The following is a 22,410-nucleotide window of genomic DNA, read 5'->3' as shown; positions in this document are numbered from 1 at the left end:
GAAATCCAGATTTTAATGTCTCTGTTGTAGAGGAACACTTAAGCAAATTGTATACTAATAAAGCAATTGGAATGGACAAAGTTTACCCAATGATTAATAAATCCTTTGAAACAAGTAAACTCCCAAAGTTATGGTCATGTGCTAATATCAATTCGTTGTTTAAAAACGGTAACAAATTAGAACCTAGCAACTATATATCTGTATCTTTCACATCTGTAGTTTGTAAAGTCATGGAAAGGATAATTAAGAATAAAATGATGAAATATTTAGTAGATAACAAGCAAATCAATAAAAGCCAATATGGATTTGTTACTAATAAAAGTTGTGTGACGAACCTATTGGAGTCTCTAGATTTCATCACAAATTCGATAGACAATAGTTGGGATGAGATCGTTTTATTTTTAGATTTTGCCAAAGCGTTTGATTCGGTTGATCATGAAAGGTTATTGTTAAAACTGAATGCTCTTGGTTTTAAATCAAAATTATTGGATTGGTGCCAAGGATTTTTATAAAACAGACTTCAAAGAGTGGTGATAGGAGATAACTATATTATTTGTAGTCGAAAGGGGTGGATCCAGGATTTTTATTGACTGTAGCGAAAATGCCATAGGTATTTTTTTAGCTAAAAAAAAAAAAGTTTCTCGCTTTTCACATTTGGCGACAGTTCTAAAAGTCCAAATTTGCCGTCTGTACTATATGATCTATATATGCCGATTTGCTGGTCGAAATAAGCTAAATTTGCAGACATAATTAACTAAAATTCATTGATAGGGTGTGAGAAGAGGTTATCACACACCATTCGCGCCAGTCTTGGATGTGCAGTGGTTTATAGTGATACATGAGGTCCTTTACCACTGCTTTCTTCTTCCGTCTGTTTAGAGCGGAAGAACGTTACTTGATTTACGCGACGTTAAAACCATCTAGTTAAACTGAATACTTTTTAACGAAATGATAGTTTACTTGTCTTTTATGACCTTTAATCATGACCAAAACCCTGACCGAACCCTTATCCTCAGTCGATGTATTTACATTTAGTTCTTGGTATTCCTATTGCAAGTCAATGTATTTATGCCAAATAATACATAAAATATCATATAAATTTATCTATATATTTAAATCAACAAAATATTTGTGCTTGTTAAAATGTTTTGGTCTGCAAAAAAATTGGAGGTTGATATTTGAAAATGAAAACAACAAATTTAATCTAAATTTGTTCAAAATTCAATTTTTTTATTTAATTAAAGTTTGTTTTAAAATACATTATGCTTTATCTAATGGCTTACTTTATAAAATATCTGAAAATTAAAATAGATACTGTAATGATGTATGTAAATTTATAAAAACAATTTATAAATATTTTCATATTTTTAATAATAAACTTTATTATTTCATTACAATAAACTTTTTTGTCAAATAATGAAAAAAATAAACAGGTTTCAAATCAATAAAAAATAGAACTTTAGTAACTAAACTTTTTCAATAAAAATATATTGCTTTAAATAAATAAGAAATGCTTTTGAAATTTAAAAACAGCAAACTTCATGGATATTACAATTAAAAACGATACAATTAACAAATCTTAGCAAATAATAATAAAAAAGTGTCAATGAATAAATGTCAACCTAAGAAGCCAAACTTAATATGGTCGTTCTTTGTTTAAAATAACATAGATTTTGGTGTAGAAAGTTTTTAGTAGTTTTTTATAAATTGATATAGAAAAGTATATTGTGATGATAGCACTCAATTTCAATAAAGTAATGCGTTAAAGCATAAAAGTATTGAATATTGGAAGTCAAACAAACTTTACCTTTAATCAAATTAAAGAAAAACCATTGAACAGTATTGTCTAAAGGACGTTTTAATACACCTATTTCAAATGATTTCGGATATTGACCAAAGTTTAAAAAAATAAAACATTATACTGTCAAAATTTCATATTCGTTTAGCAAATCATAATTTCAAAATACATTTTAATATAAACAAGAGACTTAAAAATATGTCTAAAGATACTTTTCTTAAATTTCTAAATTTTGTTTCATGTAGTTCTGTAAGAAAATTTCCAAACATGATATACTTGTAACAAAAATGTTTATCTTAATAGCATTTTAATCAGCTAGACTATTTCTTCACGTGTATTATGTGTGAAATGTTGTGAAATGCCTTGTTACATGTGTTGATATTTTATGCCTATTTTCTGATTTTTTTCGTGCATAGTGCTGTATCTCAAAAATCCAAAACGACCTTTCTTTGTTTATCATTTAGATCTCTGAGGAAGCTTTTTGATCATTATTGAACCTAAAATATATGCCCACACTTTTTAGATGAAAAGTTTTCCATTATGTGACGGCAAGTTTAATAAAATCACTAGTCTTGTTAAAGTTTGAGAAAGTAGAAGTTTCAGGGTGATTAAGAAGAACATTGTAAGCATTATCAGAAAAAAACGTTTCACTTTCTGAGTCCATTATTTTGTATATTTTTGATAACGTGGACAAAAGTCAAACAGCAAAAGAGTTCTATCTGTAGTTAACCAAGGTTTTTCATAAAATGTTAGAGTTAAATCTTTATCACATATTTTGACTATCTTCTAAAGTTAAATGAATTGATCACATAAAAATTAGGAATTTATTTGTTTACAGGTTTTCACAACATTTTCAAAAGAATTTTAGGGCCATCAAACATATAACTTGTATTACAAGTTATCATAACATCTTAAACACTTTTCAAAAGAGAATTTATACCATTTCTTTTCCAAAAACAGCAACTTCCTGATACAATAACACTTTTGTAACATACACCTTGTCACAGAGAATAATAGTTCCTAGTAGAAATTTCCACATTAAAAAAAAAAAATAGTAGAAAGTTCATTGCAATTTTAGAATAAATAAAAAAAATCTATCTAAGAGGAAAACTGTGCAAAATGTTTTTTTAGTTTAACCTTTTTGAAGTTTTGATGTCAATCAGATCATATATATATATGATCTTTATTTAAAACATTTTATTATAATAAAGTTTTTTAAAACTCGCATTAGGTAAACATTCTATCCAACGTGTTTTCTACTCTTTGTCTCTGGGAAATCTATAAAATATTTAAAACGTTTTTAAATTGTTTGACTTCTTCAATGATAAATAACTCGTAGAACAGCAATAAACGCATTTCATCATTTTTCATAAACATAAACAAATTTTACTATTTTCATAATAGACTAAAAACCTTTTTATTTAATAATTGCTATCCACTTTATTTAAAAAAGTTTTATAAACGGAGAGTTGATATTTAACAGAATTTCTGTATTTGCTTCACTTTTTTTTTTGCTACAGGCTCTTGCTTGATGACTTTTAGTCACTACGTAAGACCTCCTCTTTAATAAAAAGATTGCAGTTAAATAGCCTCAATATATAATGAATTATCGGGGGTATGTATAGAGTTGTTTAAAATTATGACAAATTGACTTTTGCTACAGTTGCTACAGTCGATTTGCCATTTTTTTCAACTCCCAGGTTCAATTTAAGTTGATACGTTCCGAAATGTTTGACATTCTTTCAAAATTTTATTAGCGTGTGAGACAAAACCCGTTAAAAACATGGGCTTTTCAGTGAAGCATTTCATTTTTCCGAGTGAAATATTTCCGTAACATAGTCAACTTGGCTCAGCTACGTGTGCTGAGTGCTGCATTTTGACTACTTGTAACTTTCATATCTTATTAAATTATTACTCTCTTTTGCATGAAAAAAAAAAATGTATGTAAAAAAGAAAAAAAGAAAAAAAACTGAGTTGACTGTAGCAATTGCTACACTTGCTACAGCCTGATTCCGCTCCTGGTCGATATCAATGATATCTTCAATTAAATAAAATCAAGCTGTAAACTCTTTGCTGATGACACTAAAATCCTTAGAGCAATAAAAAATGATAATGATATAATTAAACTTTAACAAGATATAGATGTATTAATGAAATGGTCTAATGAGTTGTTATTATTATTTATTATTATTATTATTATGTATTTCGCCGATAAGAAAAGTTTACAAGTTTATACAATACAAATATATAAATACATGGCTGGGGCAAGAAGAAGACAAGTTCTGTCTTATCACCAAGCCCCTTTAAATAAAAATGTCAATAATTAAAATACATAACAAAGTAACTCGTTAAATAAACGTTAAACAAAACGCTGCGTTAAAATAAAATAACGATAAATAAAAACTAAAAAACATTATACGCTATATTACAGTGTAATATATCCAAAAGTATACGAAGATTTTTTAATTAATTATTTTAATTAAATTACTTTTTTTTCCTAACTGGTTATAGATTTATAAACCTTTTGAATTTAAATCATAAAATAACAGATAATACACGAACAAACAAACAAACAAACAAACAAACAAAAAAACATTTTTAAAAACATTTTTAATATCTTAATGTGTCTTATATAAATGTAAAGTTTATTATATCAGATAAAAAACAAGGTCATAATGTACAAATTGAAATGTATATAGAATATATATTTAAACCATATTTATAAAGAAATAGACAAACGTGATTACTCCTAATCAAAGGCTTCAGAAAAATTTTAATTCGTTGTCATTTATTAAAAGCTTTTGCTTAAGTTTGTTTTTAAATTGTTTAATAGAAGAAATAGTTTTTAACTCATTATTTAATAGCGTGTTCCAAAGTTTAGGAATTCTGTTAGCAATTGAGAACTTAGTAACAGAGTAATAGGTTTTAGGTTGAACATAATTGTTTTCTGAAAATTGTGTTGGGTATAGATGATATATTTTTTCCAAAAAAGAGTTAAATAAAATAGGTGCTATTTTTTTATTAACTTTGAACATAAAAATAAGAATTTGATAGAGATTTAGTTGAAATACGTTGAGAATATTAAATTTAATGAATAGAGGTTTAGTGTGTGAGAAACGATCTACATTTCCAAGAATTCTTAAAGCATGCTTTTGTTTAATTAATATTATTTATTTTAGTTACGTTAGTGCTACACCAGGTTGATGAAGTTCAACCACCAAATATGTATAAATTATGGTAATTGGAAATAAACAATACAAATTTTCAATGAACAATACAGCTTTAGAGTACTCAAGTATGAAAAAAGATTTAGCTGTGTACGTTTCTTACGATTTAGGATGGAAACACCATGTAAATAAATGAAAATAAAGTAGTAAATAAAGCAAATAAAAAGCTAGGTCAGATCAAACACACTTTTAAATTGTTAGATGAAAAAACAACGAAACTCTTGTTTATAGCCTTAGTTTGTCCACATTTAGAATATGCAACTCCCATCTGGAATTCTTATTGGCAGTATGATAAAGATAAATCAGAGAGTGTTCAACAGAGAGCTGCTATAATAGAAAGTTTAAGAGGATATAGCTTTGAAGAGAAATTAAAAAAGTTGGGTTTACTATCGCTGGAGATTAGAAGAAGAAGAGGTGATATGATACAAATGTTTAAATATTTGGAAGGATACGATATCATAAACTTTCACATAAAACCCGAAATGCTAGACAAAGATCATAAAACTAGAGGCCACAATAGTAAACTAAGAAGACAATATACGGGAAATATTAAACGACAGTTTTTTCACCAATAGAGTGGTAAATGGCTGGACCAAACTTAAATAAGAAACAATAAATGCAGTTAGTATCAACCAATTCAAAAACAAATTGGATGAACATTTTGAATACTAATTTTTATTTTTTTTATGTATTACAGCTGTTAAAGTACAAACTCTACGCAGTTTGCACTCATCACTTTTGAAGTGTACAGCGCTATTATATTATATTAAATTACTTTAAATTTACTTAAAAATTATATAAAATGTAAGAGGAGCAGTTAAATCCTGACATGCGGATGCCAAAAGTAATACTTCAAAACAATGTTTTGAAAACACACCGCGTATATCTTTTTTAATGGATAAATTACGGATGTTTACAATAACTGACAATCAAAAATGAAGACTTCTCTGTTTTCTTGTAGATATGACAATTGTAAAAGTACTTTCACACGTCGGTCTGATTTAAAAAAACACATGATCAAGCTCCATGGAGTCAGCGATGTTACTCACAGTGGAAATTGATTGTGTATTATTATTATTTTATTGCTGAAGTATTTGATTGATGGAAATTGATTGTGTATTATATTATTTTATTGCTGAAGTATTTGATTTGTTTTTGTTTTTGTATTTATACTGTCTTTTTGTCTTTTATCATTTATTGTGCATGTAAATTTTTGTGTGACGGGGCTCGGTGATAAGACAACCTGTCTTCTTCTTGCTCCGGCCAGTATTTTTCTTTTATTGTAATTTCTTTTTTGTAATATTTATCAACGGCAAAATAAATAAATAATAAAAAAAAAAAAAAAAAAAAAATATTCAATGTGGACATCATTTCCATAAAACCAAAGATTTGGGTTTCTCAATTAAATTTTAAAATTTTTCTAATTACATGTTGTGTTTCTTAATTGCATATCACGATTTCTAAATTACATGTTATATTTCTCAATTACGTCTTACTTTTCTTAATTGCAACTTTCAAGTTCTCAATTACATTTTGAAAAGGTGTAGAGCAATTCCATGGTCTCCATAGTTGTGTTTATAATATTAACTATCATATAAACTTCTTTTGAATGCAAATTACTTTTTTGATATCAATCAACCAATCAATATATTTCTGAAATATTTGGTATTGCGTTTCAAGGTTGCTTACAAATAGTATAAACTATTAACATTAAGTAAACACCTAGAAATAAAAGTAATGATAAAAGTAGCAAAAACAAAAAAAATTACAAAATTAAGTACCATTTATAATCATTTATAAAATGAATTAACAGAGAAAAATAATAATTTAAGGAACTTTAGGAATTCGAAAATTTTTAAAATCGGAGGAGCGTTATAACACGAATTGAGTATACAACCGTAAAAAAAACCATCTAAAAAGATATGTGCGGTGTTTACTCAAAACATCGTTTTGAACTTTTTTGCAACCATTTTCTCAATTGCTAACCGAGGTCCTAAGCTGTGGAATACAATATTAAATAATGAGCTGAAATCTAATTATTCTTTAAACCAGTTTAAAACAAAACTTAAGCAATTACTGAGGATACATGAAAATGAATTAAAGTTCTTCTAAAAAGCTTTTTAAACTAGCAAACAAAAACAAAAATTAACCTACTAATTACTCTTTAATATTATATTTAATATTCTAAACAATAGTCTGCTATTGTAAATGTATTTCTTATCTTATAAGTTTTGAATTTACAAACGATTTTTTTAAGTTTTATTATTTGAAATACTAATTACTAAAAATATTGTAAAATTTTATAATTTCAATTTTTATTAAAAAAAGTTATTGTAAATTCTTTTTGTAATATTAATGCTTATATATCATCTTATTTTACTAATCAGTTCTTAAATATAAATACTCTTTGAATTACTAAATATTTTAAACGTTATATATTTTATTTTTTGCATTTTGTTAAAACATTTTATTTGATGAATATGCATTTTTTTAGGGGGGGCTTAATGATAAGATGAATTTTGTCTTCTTCAAGCCCCAGTCATGTAAATATTTGTTTTTATAAATTATGAGTGTCAATTATTTTCAATCGGCAAATACAATACTAAAAAAAAAAAAAAAAAAAAAAAAAACTATTACTTTTGCCATACGCAAATCAGGATTTAACCGTTCCTCTCTTTTACTTACACGAGTAAGTTAATTTTTATCAAAAAGTAAATTACATTAACAATTTTAAACGTTTTATGTAAATTTACATTTCCGTAAAGTAATTAATTTTTTGGAAACAACTTTTACTTTATAACGTAAGTTTTTTTACTTTCAAAAGTAAGTTATGTAAAAGAAAATTAGATCAAAAAGTAATTTATTTTTACATGTAAAAGTAAGTCACATGAAAAAGCTGTTTACTTTTACATTTAAAAGTTGCTTAATTTTGAAAATTACATTACACAATATAAAAGTTCCTTAAACTCTAATTTACATTTACCTATAAAAGTAACTAATTAAAAAAAGTTATATTAAAAAGTAACTTGCATAAGTAAGTAAATTACATAAAAGTAATATGCTACCAAATGTAAATTAAATTTACAAATGAAATAATATTTATTAAATAGGAATTTTTTATTTTAAAAGTAATAACAAATCTTTATTAAAAATAAATTATATAAAATAAAATTTAAATTACATAAGCTTACATTTTATATAATTTGTAAAGTAAATTAAAAGTACCTTATATAAAGTAAATAAATTTAATTGTATTTTACAATAACTTTGACAGGATCTTGTACAAAAGTAATGCAAAAAAGTAAAACTTTAAGTCACTAACATTCAGTTTGCCGCAACATTTGATTAGCGCGGTTTTAGGTACTTCTTCTCTGTAAAGTTTGAAAATGTCAATAATTGGTTTCTACCCATGATTAAAACCCTCTCTAGTTCCGGTCCATGAGTTTTAACTATAATAACCATTCTCTGAATCAAACCGTCTTAAAAATATTTACTCTCTGGCCGACCATTCGAAAGGACTGGAATTTAGACAAAACTGAAATAAGGCAGTTAGCAGAAGGCGCATATACCAATCGGAGACTCAGAAATAGCAGTTCATTTGGAAGGAAAGTAATTGGCATTACTGATAGTTCTTTTTTACAAGTTTTTGCGTAAATGTATTTATTATTTAAAAACTAAAGTAAGAAAGTTTAAACCTGTCCTGAAATATGGGGGCTATAACACCATGCCCTGAAGATTAGTGAGCCCCGAACTTTTTAAGAGGACGCTTTATTTTTGTAAAGATTTTTTGCCACTTTGATTTGAAAAAAGTCCACCTGCTCAAGCAAATCCTTTGACTCTAAAAGTCTTGGTTTAAACAACTACGGTATTTTTATATAGGCATGAAAAATTTAAAACTTTTCATGTAAATATCTTTATCTGCGTGTAGTATCAGTGGCCTAGCTACCGCAAGACTAGTATAAGCAAAAGTTACGATCCCACAAGCAACTGAACCTAGAGCCGCAATGTTTAGGAGCTCTAAAATACATTTAAAGATTTTTTTTTTAGAAATGTTATTGTTCCAGAGAAACAGAAATTAGACACCTGTGTGTAATATGCGTATAACCTGAGCTGTTGCTAAGCAATGATTTATATGTAGATTAAAAAATAAAACTTTTGATGATTGGAGCCTGGAAAAAAATACCCTAAAATATTTACCATCCCTACCCCAAATGTGAGAGCAATAAATTAGTAACTTTTATTTTTTATTTTCTTACACTAAATTTAAGTCGACAGGTTTTAAAATTCAAAATTCAAAGGTTATGATTATATAAAGTTTACACCCAAACCGAATAAAGTGGTTGTTTCAACAGTTTCCTAAACATTCTAATATGATATAAACAAGAAAATACTTAAGTTTGGCACTTAAGTATTTTTTATTTACCAAAAGTATATTTATTAACCCAAATCATTGTTATATAATGTAGGCCGGGTGAATAAAAAAAAAGCAAATGCTTTTACTCAGTAATTGGTCAGTTTTATGTAAATAAAAACTTAACCATCATAGCTAAAATTTTATTCACGCAAAGCTGACCAATTACTGAGTAAAAGCAGTTGCTTTTTTTAATTCACTCGGCCTAATGCATCTCAAAATTTACGCAAGTAAACATCCTTATATTATTGGTTACCATAAAGTCTTTAAACGAGCTTAATATGGTTTTTAACATCACATTAAAAGACCTCATTTGTACGTAACTATTAATAATACTATTAGATAAAGATGTTGTTAAATAAGTAATTCTAATCGGTTGGTGATAAAAGGAATTGCCGCATTTTCAAATTACGAAACCTTTTTACATTGCTTTTAACGTTGTATAATACCAATCAATACTTGTATTTAAAATTTAAATTCAGGGATGCGGAGTCCCGAAAAGGACTCCGGATTTAAAAGTCACAAAAAGACAATAAGTTTCAAGTCATTAAATCTCATGAACTTTTTTCATATAGCAGATCATAAGTCAGCAATCATGTTTAGATCTTCTGGACACTACAGACCTGGAAAAAGTTGAGATATAAAACCGCAGTCCTTTTGGGACTCCGCATCCCTGATTTAAATCAATTTAAAATTAAATCTTGTATTTTGATTAATTTATATTTTCATAAATAATATTTTTTAAACCATTTTATTTATATGTTAAAAAAATAAAATTATTCAAAATTTCTGTTATTTATGCAAATTTATGTTATTTATTTCTTCTGTTTTAGTATGTTATTTTAGAAAAAGATTTCATTTTTTTCTAAATATAACATACGAAAACAGGAGAATTCGGTATTTTAGCTGCATATATTAATTTTTTTGATATATTCCCATGAAATACAAAACTATTATAGTCAACTAAAATAAACTTATTAAAATCAAACTTCAGAAAAACACATGATCATCAATTTTTAGTGATAAGTTTTTAATGACTTAACTATGTACGGATATTTAGGGGCTTGGCAATAAAACTATTTTTGTCATCTTCTTGCACGAAAAAATATATAATTTAACTTTCGCTCCGAACTATTGAATTAGAAACAGAATTTGATTGTCAGACGAACTTATAACTTAATTAAAGATAATATTTAAAATCCCCTAAGTAATTGGGGAGGTTGCTCAAAATTTAAACGGTCATTAGAGCCTTGTTTATGAACTTAAATTTAGTTTAAAATATTAAAAAAAAAGTGTATGTAAATGTTATAAACTCATCGCTCTCCCACTAATGGTATGCAAGGGAAGTTAACATTTGAGAGGTTTATTGTTAACAAACTCCAATTATTTTTGATAATTGGAGTCTGTTAACAGTAAACCCCTAAAATGTTAATGCAATACTTTTAAAAAGCTTCAGGCCCGTAGCAACCGGGTGGGCAGCAGGGGCATTTGCCCCTCCCCCAATAATTTATCAAATAAATAATTTTGAAAATATTGAATGAAAAAATGACAACTGTACTGCTACCGCCTCCGCCCCTGATAAAATATTTGTTTCTACGGCCCTGAGTTTTACATAAACATGAATATATAATTGTTTGGAGTTTGTCGTAACATAAAGTTAAATTCTTAAACAAAAACAAACAGCTTGCTACGGGCCTGATTTTAAATATGTGATTGGAATCTGGTTGTTTAAATATTGTGATTTGCACTTTTGTAAACTTTTTTACTATAAGTTTTTGAAACTTTAAAGTAAAAAAAGTAACAAAAAATTATTGAAAAAAAAATTTAATGTTATTTCATCCGTATGATATAATAACATCAAGACACTTTTCTTCACAATCGACCACATAATTTTTAATTTGAAAGTGGGCTTTTTTAAACCATTCGATATATTAAATAAATTACCATTCGCTATATTAAACAAATTAAAATAAAAACAATTCGCTATATTAAACAAATTAAAATAAAAACAATTCGCTATATTAAACAAATTAAAATAAAAACAATTCGCTATATTAAACAAATTAAAATAAAAACAATTCGCTATATTAAATAAATTAAAATAAAAACAATTCGCTATATTAAACAAATTAAAATAAAAACAATTCGCTATATTAAACAAATTAAAATAAAAACAATTCGCTATATTAAACAAATTAAAATAAAAACAATTCGCTATATTAAACAAATTAAAATAAAAACAATTCGCTATATTAAACAAATTAAAATAAAAACAATTCGCTATATTAAACAAATTAAAATAAAAACAATTCGCTATATTAAACAAATTAAAATAAAAACAATTCGCTATATTAAACAAATTAAAATAAAAACAATTCGCTATATTAAACAAATTAAAATAAAAACAATTCGCTATATTAAACAAATTAAAATAAAAACAATTCGCTATATTAAACAAATTAAAATAAAAACAATTCGCTATATTAAACAAATTAAAATAAAAACAATTCGCTATATTAAACAAATTAAAATAAAAACAATTCGCTATATTAAACAAATTAAAATAAAAACAATTCGCTATATTAAATAAATTAAAATAAAAACAATTCGCTATATTAAACAAATTAAAATAAAAACAATTCGCTATATTAAACAAATTAAAATAAAAACAATTCGCTATATTAAACAAATTAAAATAAAAACAATTCGCTATATTAAACAAATTACAATAAGCAGCTGTTGTGGTTATGAAAAGTTATAAATTTTTTTTAAGTTAATTTCTTTTACTTTTACATTTTTAACTTTAATTTTTTTTTTAATTTAATATTTATGTTATTTACATCAGTTATTTAAAACTTGTTTCGGAAATGGCTCTGCATTTTGCAACTTTATTCTAAGTATTGTATTTTGGCTTCTTTTAATCAGCTTGGTTGTTATTAAAAACCAATCTAACCAAAATGAAAGTTATTTCTGGAAACGACAAACTAGAATAATTGTTAGATAATAAAGATAGAATAGTAAAGGAATAATAGTTGTCGAGAATTGACTAATTGAAATTAGTTCATTCCAGACAACAGTTGTATGAATAGCTATTAATAAATAAACAAACAAATAAAAAAATTATTTTTCGTTTCTGTTAAAGTGGTTGTTAAGATCTGACGGGCTGACCAGGACCGTCCTGAACGGGGGGTGAAGCTGTTATATATTCATTTGAGTTTGCACATTTGTAAATTTACCATTTCAGTTGGCAAGTTTTGAAGTATAGTTGGCAAATGTTAAATATCGAGGATCCTTTTTTTGTGTGTGTGTCCCTAGATGGCAAAAAACACATACGACCCCTTCCCTCAATGAGAGAGCTCTTTGGGACGGCCCTGACATCAACCACGCTGAATAAGAGAAGGGAAAAGCAGTAGCATAGGTACAAATATGCCCGGCACCTTTATGGTAAATTTTTATCAGGGCCACTAACCTCTTTTCTCCCGACAAATTAATGCTAAAACAAATAAACCAAAAAAATGCCTTTTCAATGCTTTTTTGCAAAAAATCTTTCTTTTTAGAAAGTTACCCCAACTTTAAAGAAAAACAAAATATTAGAGAAAAAAAAGGTAAGGTAATGGCCCCCTTTGCCCAGGAAACAAATTCAACATGCATGTTCATCAGGACTACTCTGTTGGCTCTGAAAACAATTTTAAGATGTACTTATATCAAATTTACACAAATGCTGGAAGATTCAGAGCTCTAGCTTGTCTGGAAGGTAATGAAAAATCAATTGCAAGATTCCGGGACAACTGATAGCCGACAAACATCTGGTGAAGTCAAACTAACGTTTGAAAAAACTTTCAAGTTTATTCTAAAGCACAATTTTAGTTGAATGAGATTTTATTTTTCTAATCATCTTTGTGCGGGTTGGATACCAACGCAACAAAAGGGAGGTTATTAGGGCACCCACAACCTATAGTAGAAGATTGAGCAGCTTTCTTTACCATCTTTTTTTAAATGAATTATATATGAAAAAAGGCAATAAAAGATTATATCTGATAAACACTCCCTTAATCCATATAAATTATATCAGATAGTTTAAATGACTTATATTTTTTGAAAACTGTTTTAGCAGTCGATGTTCTTGCGGATACCAAAAATATTATATTGCGTCATATTAACAAAATATTTGATTGAAAAGTCAAATACAAAGAAAAAAACTGAAAAAAAGCGCGCTCTAATGAACAGTGACTTAGTCAAGGTTTACACATGCATGAATTATCCATAGCTTAGAAATTATGCCCTTACCACCCCCATCCCCCTCCTCTCCTCGCTAAAGTTTCATTACGGTCACTAACCTATTTATGCTCAACAAAAAAAAGAAATAAAAAATCAATGGTTATTTAGCAGTCCCTATTAGCACTCGTGCAACAGGGAGCTCGTCTCTGCACTACTGGTATGCCCTCATGCTGACAATATTTGCACCTAATTATATTAGAACTACCCTTTATGATATACGTGAAAAAAAATCCTTTTCCGATGCCCCACCACAAACACTGTTCACATACATCAGAGTATTACTTACCTGACTGGGAAGTAAAGTCCAATCATGAACACAATGTCATGAAGCGGCTTCCCAGTTGGTTTGACTAACACTACTGTTGCACTTTCTAAGATCGTGTGCAATTCCTGTCCGCTATCTCTATGCTATCTATCTAACACGACTTCTTCTATCTTTCACTCTAATGTATCTTCGTTCTTCTCAAACTCACTTTACTCTTGGACCGCAGAGCAGAGGTTATGAAACTCCTTCGGGAGCTGAACTTGTCTTTGCGGACCTTGGTATTGCGGTCTCCACAAGGCAATTAGCTGGTGGAGAATAAACCACGATACCTACATCAGAGTATTACTAGAAGTATTACCCAGAAGTGCCCTCAAACAGGCAATGGATTTGAATACGATTCCTATCTCAAAATTTATGTTAAATCAACATGAAATGACTGCACTTTGAGAAAGTAAATAATAAAACTTACATTTTACTTACTTACAAAGTAAAGTATAAGATAAAGATACAAAGTATAAGATTTCAAAGAAAAAATTTACTTTTATTTGTAAAAGGAAATAACAATTTTTTTCAAATTACTTTTATGTAAACTGTTTGTTAATGTTTTTTAATTGCTAATTAGTTACTTTTACAAGCAAAAGTAATTTGTTGTTATGATGTAGTTTTATCTTACTTAATAAAGTAAGTGTTATGTTTTTTAAATATCATATTTATGTAAGTTTACTTCATAAATAACTTTTTTTAAATTTAAAAAGTAAATTATATTTTGATGTAAATTTTTTACATAACTATAACCAAAATTACTTTTTAAAGTAATTTACTTTACACGACTTACCATTAAAAGTAAGTTACATTTACAGATAAAAGTAAAAATGCAAATAACTTTTACTTGTAAAAGTAAATTACTTTTTCAAGTAACAGTTACTCGTTTAAAAAACTTAACTTAAGTAATTAAATTTTACACGTTAAATAATTTATGTAAAAAAAAAAAGAATTACTTTTAAATGTAAGTAAATTATATATTTTTATATGAGTTATGTAAAGTAATTTACGCTTAAAAGTAATTCGCGTTTTTACGTCAAAATAAGTAAAAGTCCCACCTTAGTTTTGATAAGTAAGAAAAAATTAAATGATCAAGCTTTTTGCAGTGGAAATTTTATAGTAACAATTTTTATCAAATATTTTTAAAATTTAATCTCATTAGCAGAAAATAAAAGTTTACATTAAGATTTAGTTAAAGATTACGAATAAATATAATAGACTCATAAACAAATATTTTGGATCACTTTTTTCTCTGCAGAGACGGCACATCTGGTTTTAATCTCGGATTTAAAACCCGTATAAACACGTGTTTGTTACGATCCAGGCGTAAACCAAAAACACGTGGATTTCACGGCAAGTTTAACTGGAGTTTTACACGTGTTTTCTAAGGTTTCAAACACGAGTATTTTTATGTTTTAAATAAGTGTTTTTGAGGTTTTAAACTCGTGTTTTATGAGGTTTTAAATTCGTGTTTTCTATAGTTTAAAACTCACTTTAAGACTTATGACATTTAATAAAGTTTCCAAACGGAAACTTTATTTAATGTCATAAGTTAGTTCAGGCATAAGTTTTCCAAATTTATGCCTGAACTAACAGCTGTTCAGCACGGTTTGATGATAAACCAAAAATACGTAGGTTTTATTAGACACGTATAGCTTTAAACCGTTTAAACCTTTTTTTATATATACTACATTATATTTACGACAATTTTGTTGTTTTATTTTTGTTTTTTAAGGTAAATTATTTTACAATAATACTACAAAGAAAAAATAAACAAAGAAAAAAAAACCAAATCATTAAAAATAAGCTAATAAAAGACGCTTGGCACATGGTTACCATACATAATATTTAATTTCGATTGATCGCCTCTTCCGTCATTATAAAATCTAAAATCGTATAACAATACGCTTTCGCATTTTTACAAACAATTCCAGTAGCATCAAATGTTCTTTTTAATTTTTCTTAAAAGTCGGGTCTCGAACTTTACTAATTCTTCAATTGAGGTAACCTGTTCAAATTTAATTTCATTCAAATCTTTATCTAAAAACTATTTCAGTAGCCCAAATTTCTTTTTATGTAATGGTGTGACAATCATTTTACGCTAAAACATGGCATCATCCATGGGAAAAGTTTCGTTTGTCTGATTTTTTGGTCGATCTGTATTGGTAATGGTTTTTGATGATTCGCCTTAATCTATTTAAAAAAAAAAAAACAAGTTTTATAATAAATAACAAAATAACTGATTATCTTAGTCTATTGTTTTGTATTTTACCTAAATAAATGCACTATAAAAAATACTGTTCGAAAAAACCAGAGTAATGATTCAATGGAAGAGTAAAATTGATTTTTTCCTTATTAATCACGCTTGTTTGTGTATGTACATTTAAACGGAATCGACCCTTCATTCTTCTTTTCAAATTGTTTTTTAGAGCCACCAACTTCAACCTAAATAAAAGACGCCCTTTAAGAATTTATGAAACCCATTAAGAAACATAAATCATCAAATATACTATTGTACTTTTTAAATATTATAAACTTTTAAATTAAATGCAAATAAGTTATTACTTTGGAATGACCCAGAAGCCCGAGTATTCACAAGTATTTTCATTAGCATTTGTACCAGGATGTAAATCCTCTCTTAATTGATTTTTGCTTATAAATATAGAAATCTTTAAAGGTTGATTCGAAACCATCTCATTTAGGTTTTGTTGCTTGTTAAAGTGCAAATATCCTGTTTTAAGATAAATTAGACTAACATACACTCAAATATAGGTAATAAATATAAATATAAGTTATACATAATATTTAAAAAAACCAAATGCACACATGCCCCCTGTTCATTAATAGTCACCTACCTTAATCAACATTAATATTATTATCTTCATTAAGTTTCTGAAGTCTTCTTTAAATATATTGTCTTCATCTAGATTATGTGATAACGGTAAAACTCCTAAAAGATAAAATTTGCAAAATCAAAATTTACCAGAAATATTAGTGTCATTTAAAATTTTTTGAAGTTAAAGATAAATAACTAGAGTTTTAATACAAGTATTTTCATTAACAGTTGTACCACGATTAATATTTTTTCTCATCGTCTTTTTCGTTGAACATGTGAAAAACTTAGCAGTTGACTTTTAGTAGAATTAGTAAGATTCTTTTAGTAGATTATAAGTAAGTAGAAGACTTATAGTAGAATCTTTTCAATTTATGTTTTTTTGCTTATTAAAACCCACATATTCTGGTTTAAAAATGTTATATATATATATATATATATATATATATATATATATATATATATATATATATATATATATATATATATATATATATATATATATATATATATACATACACACAAACAAAACAAAAAAAGTTCAATATGTGCTAATGCATATCACTAGCCATAGTCTGCTTGATAATAGACCCTTACCTTTATCAGCAAAAAAAATATCCTTTCTGCAATCAGATAGACTATGCAAGAAATTTTCTTGCTGGCTTCGGCTCATGCCATATTTTTTATACTGCTGACTCTTTTTTGTATCTTCTCAAACAATTAAAAATTAATTTAACATTTACATAATAATTTTCAAATATAAACAATTGATTTACAGATAAGTAAAGTTACTTACGGACAGTATTTTGCAACAAAGTATTACTAGATTTTGCTGTCAATATTGGTAGAGAAAGTTTATTCAATGAAGCATAGTTAGTATATTGGTGCAGCCTCGTAGCTCGAAGACAAATTTAAACATTCAGGAAATAAATTTCCAGCTAAAACTGATCGATATTTTTTCATATATTCTTTCTACTACGCTGAACTTGTTCTTTTCATTTTTGTTAAATAATTATCATTAATAGGATACCCTATAGCATTTAGTACACACACATTTATATAGGAACAACACTAGTATTTTTCAAATATATATAAATAATAACAATACTAATAGTAATAACAATAATACTATTAACACAAAAAATGTATTTTATATATATATATATATATATATATATATATATATATATATATATATATATATATATATATCGCAGAAATACACACACATATACAGATACACACAAATATACATACGCCGAAATACACACACATATGTGTGTATATGAGTACATATTACGTATACATAACATATACATTTATTTATAAGTGTATGTATGTATGTATGTATGCATGTATGCATGTATGTATATATGTATATATATATATATATATATATATATATATATATATATATATATATATATATATATATATATATACATACATACATAATATATAGACTTATACATACACACATATATACATATGAATACATAAATAAACACATACATATTTTATATATGTATTATACATACATATATAAAATATACATTGTATAAATTATATAGATACACGTGTGTATATATATGTGTATATATATATATATATATATATATATATATATACACATATATATACACACGTGTATATTTATATGTGTGTGTTTGTGTGTGTGTATATATATATATATATATATATATATATATATATATATATATATATATATACATGCTAATACTTAACAAAAACTGAATTTATTTAACATATAAATTTTCTCGACAAATGTTTTCCTGAAAGTTCTTGTTACACACTCTAAAACCTTCCGAATTATAAAAATGCAATAAATTTGAAAAATCGCGTGCTTTTAGTAATGGTTTTACATTCGTTGCGAAAACTTTTGATAATTTAATACTCCATTTTTGTAACTGAAAAACCATCACTAAAAACTTAATATCCAAACTGGTTTTTTGGTAAAATATAGTAGTTAATTTCACGGAATCAAAACCCTATTCTTGACACGTGTTATTCTTAGTGTTTTCGGGAGTTTTAAACACGCAACAGAAACCACGCGTAACTCTTAAACGAGTTGTGCCGTCTGGGTGGTTTCTGCATCATCAAAAATCTTCCTGGAATATCCTCTACCGCTTGTTCATCTTGCACCTGTTTGTTCAACATCATCTTCTACATTCGTATCCTGATCGTCGGATTTTGTAACCTGATTTGTAACCGCAAATAACTAGGGTGAAGTAGTTAGCATTTTAAATGTAAATTCATAAATCAAAATTAGAATTACACAGAACAATTTTACATATAAAGGATTTTCTAAATAAAAGTTTCCGAAATTTCCTGTACCATCCATGTTTATTTTTGACATATATGCTATGTCGTGACACAACATATGCAGTGGTTTTTACCAGCTCTGTTCCACCAATTTTCTTTTGCAAATGTAACTAAATTAGGCTAAAATGCATCTAAAATATAAATGTATATATTTATTTATTAAACTTCTTGATTATTGCAAAGATGAATACCTATTTATATTGCAAAGATGAATACCTACTTGATTATTGCAAAGATATCCTAAAATTCCTACTGTTATACAATCATACTAGCGTTCACAAAATGAATTTAATCTGTTTATAAAACTTACGAAAAAAGTTCTTGCAGCAGGACTTTCATAACGAGAGACCAGCAACTCATACTTTTTAACTGTTTCAATATCGCCATCAATAGTTTCTAAAACATCGGAGTCGATTGATTTGTTGGCATTTAGGAAGGTAGATTGCCGTGATAAGAGCTTTTAACTTTCATGAATTAAAATGGTGCACCCGACACTCGTATATTATTTATTTATCAATCGTTTTGTCGGTTGTTGTAAGGAGGTGAATCTTAAAAACGCATTTAAGTCAAATTTAATTATTAAGCCAATAAAAAATTAATTTTATATAAAGTTTTTTATTTCGTTTTAATTATGCCTATTTAAACCGCATGACTTAAGCTGTTATATGAGTCTTCGGACCAATCGCTATATTTCTATATTAAAATATAATAAACGTTAATTAAACGTCGATCAAGCGTTTAGAATAACGACTTAATATAAGTATACGTTTAATCAACTCAATATTGTAAACGTTTGATCGACGTTTAATAAACGTATATATTAAAAGATTTAAAGCATAGATTTTAAATCTATAAATGTTTACGATTAATTAAGGCCGATTAAAGGTTTACATTTTTGACTAATGTAAGTCGATATTCTAAACGTTAGATCGATGTTTAGTAAACGTATATATAAAAAAGTTTGAAATATACATTTCAAATCAAGTGCCGCTTTTTAGTCAATAGTAGGTCGCTAAACGTTTTATCCATTTTTCGACCGATTTCGACTAAATATTGACCAATTCTGAACCAATCTGTGTTTACTAGATATATATGAAGGTTGCAAGGTAAGAACAGGGGATGTCAGTTTTTCGCAAACTGAGATAAATCAAATTTAGCTTTTAAAGTCTTCCCGTACGTTATGTTTTTTCCTTTCCTTATCGCTAAATTAGACCTTTAATTTTTATTTATTTGCTTCAAATTTAACACTGAAGGTAGTTTATGATTTGCACAACATGTTAATAAAAAAAATCTTAATATTTTCAAAAACTGGCATTGTCTGTTTTTCCCTTGCACCCTTGATATATATATATATATATATATATATATATATATATATATATATATATATATATATATATATATATATATATATATATATATATATATGTATTTTATAAAAAAGACAAACTTTTTAATTAATAAAACCATTTTATTAATTCTAAACAATACATGTTTCGACTATCAATAGTCATCTTTAGTTGAAGTTTAATTTTTAAATTTGTTTAAATACCTATATAGGTGATTTTTTAACACCAATACAAAATGTAATTATCTGTGTACAAACTATTAATTTAATTACAAAAATACAACAAAAACTATTATAAGAATAACAAGCCATACTAAAAACAAACAAGTCATACTAAAAAACAAATAGGTAACAAATTATCTGTGTACAAACTATTAATTTAATTACAAAAATACAACAAAAACTATTATAAGAATAACAATTCATACTAAAAAACAAATTGGAAGTGACGAAAGAATAGGTTAATAAAAAAATACATAAAAAGTAATAACTAAACAGAAAGTGTCAATTGGACGTGGTTGACCTGTTTGTTCATACCAGGTTTCAACCATTCCATAAACATGCTTTCTTTAAGTTTTAATTCGAACTTATTAGATGCTGAATCTAAAACAGAAAAACACTTTTCATTTAATTGCATAAAACAATTTTCATTACCATGGAGATGTTTATAGATATGTAATTTTTTGTCTCTCTTATAATGTTCAGTTATCCGTGTCTTGACTACTCGCCATCTCAAGACACGGATAACTAAATATTATAAGAGAGACAAAAAATCACATATCTACAAACATCTCTATGGTAATGAAAATTTGTTTATGCAATTAAATGAAAAGTGTTTTTTCGTTTTAGATTCAGCATCTAATAAGTTCGAATTAAAACTAAAAGAAAGCATGTTTATAGAATGGTTGAAACCTGGTATGAACAAACAGGTCAACCTTGTCCAATTGACACTTTCTGTTTAGTTATTACTTTCTATGTATTTTTTTATTAACCTATTCTTTCGTCACTTCCTATTTTTTTTTTCAGTATGAATTGTTATTCTTATAATAGTTTTTGTTGTATTTTTGTAATTAAATTAATAGTTTGTACCCAGATAATTACATTTTGTATTGGTATTAAAAAATCACCTATATAGGTATTTAAACAAATTTAAAAATTAAACTTCAACTGAAGATGATTATTGATAGTCGAAACATGTATTGTTTAGAATTAATAAAATGGTTTTATTAATTAAAAAGTTTATCTTGTTTATTAAAATACTTACATATACTTACATTTTTTGTGCTAAAAAAAAATTTTGGATATATATATATATATATATATATATATATATATATATATATACATATATATATATATATATATATATATATATATATATATATATATATATATATATATATATATATATATATATATATAGATATATATATATACATATATATATATATATATATATAAATATATATATATATATATATATATATATATATATATATATATATATATATATATATATATATATATATATATATATATATATATATATACATATCACATTTAGACCACTCTATCAGTCGCCGCAATGGGCCCAAAGTTCATTTTTAGGCCGTTTTTGACTCTTTTTTCAGTCAAGTTGCAGGGACCCTTCCATGGATCAATTTTGAAAAATTAAATATTTTTAGGCAATTAATATGCATAAAAATTAAGCTAAAGTCCAATGTTAAACTTTATTTGTTTGAATAATGGGTCAATTAAACATCTAGATTTTTGAAAATGTTGATTTTTTACCTTTTTTTGCTCTTCGATAAGGTCTTTTTCAGCGCCTTTGGTGTTTACAGTCGGAATGTAATGCTTAAAGCAGC

General features: G+C 26.3%; 1 long non-coding RNA gene across 3 annotated transcripts; it reads right to left on the bottom strand.

Moving 5' to 3' along the window:
* Positions 1-15,848: 15,848 nt before the first annotated feature.
* On the bottom strand, positions 15,849-17,927 carry LOC136091284 (uncharacterized). Of its 3 annotated transcripts, none has more exons than XR_010643869.1 (5): positions 17,452-17,927; positions 16,877-16,971; positions 16,587-16,752; positions 16,294-16,466; positions 15,849-16,214 (listed from the first exon to the last, which is right to left on the bottom strand). It is a non-coding gene; the product is annotated as an uncharacterized LOC136091284 (long non-coding RNA). The 3 variants fall into 3 exon arrangements; XR_010643870.1 differs by having other exon boundaries at positions 17,651-17,926; XR_010643868.1 differs by having other exon boundaries at positions 16,877-17,924.
* Between the last annotated feature and the right edge of the window lie 4,483 nt (positions 17,928-22,410).

The sequence above is a fragment of the Hydra vulgaris genome, chromosome 15, assembly GCF_038396675.1.
Source record: "Hydra vulgaris chromosome 15, alternate assembly HydraT2T_AEP".
Lineage (NCBI taxonomy): Eukaryota > Metazoa > Cnidaria > Hydrozoa > Anthoathecata > Hydridae > Hydra > Hydra vulgaris.
Note: the sequence above shows the minus strand (reverse complement) of the source record. Positions and strands in the feature narration are given on the sequence as shown.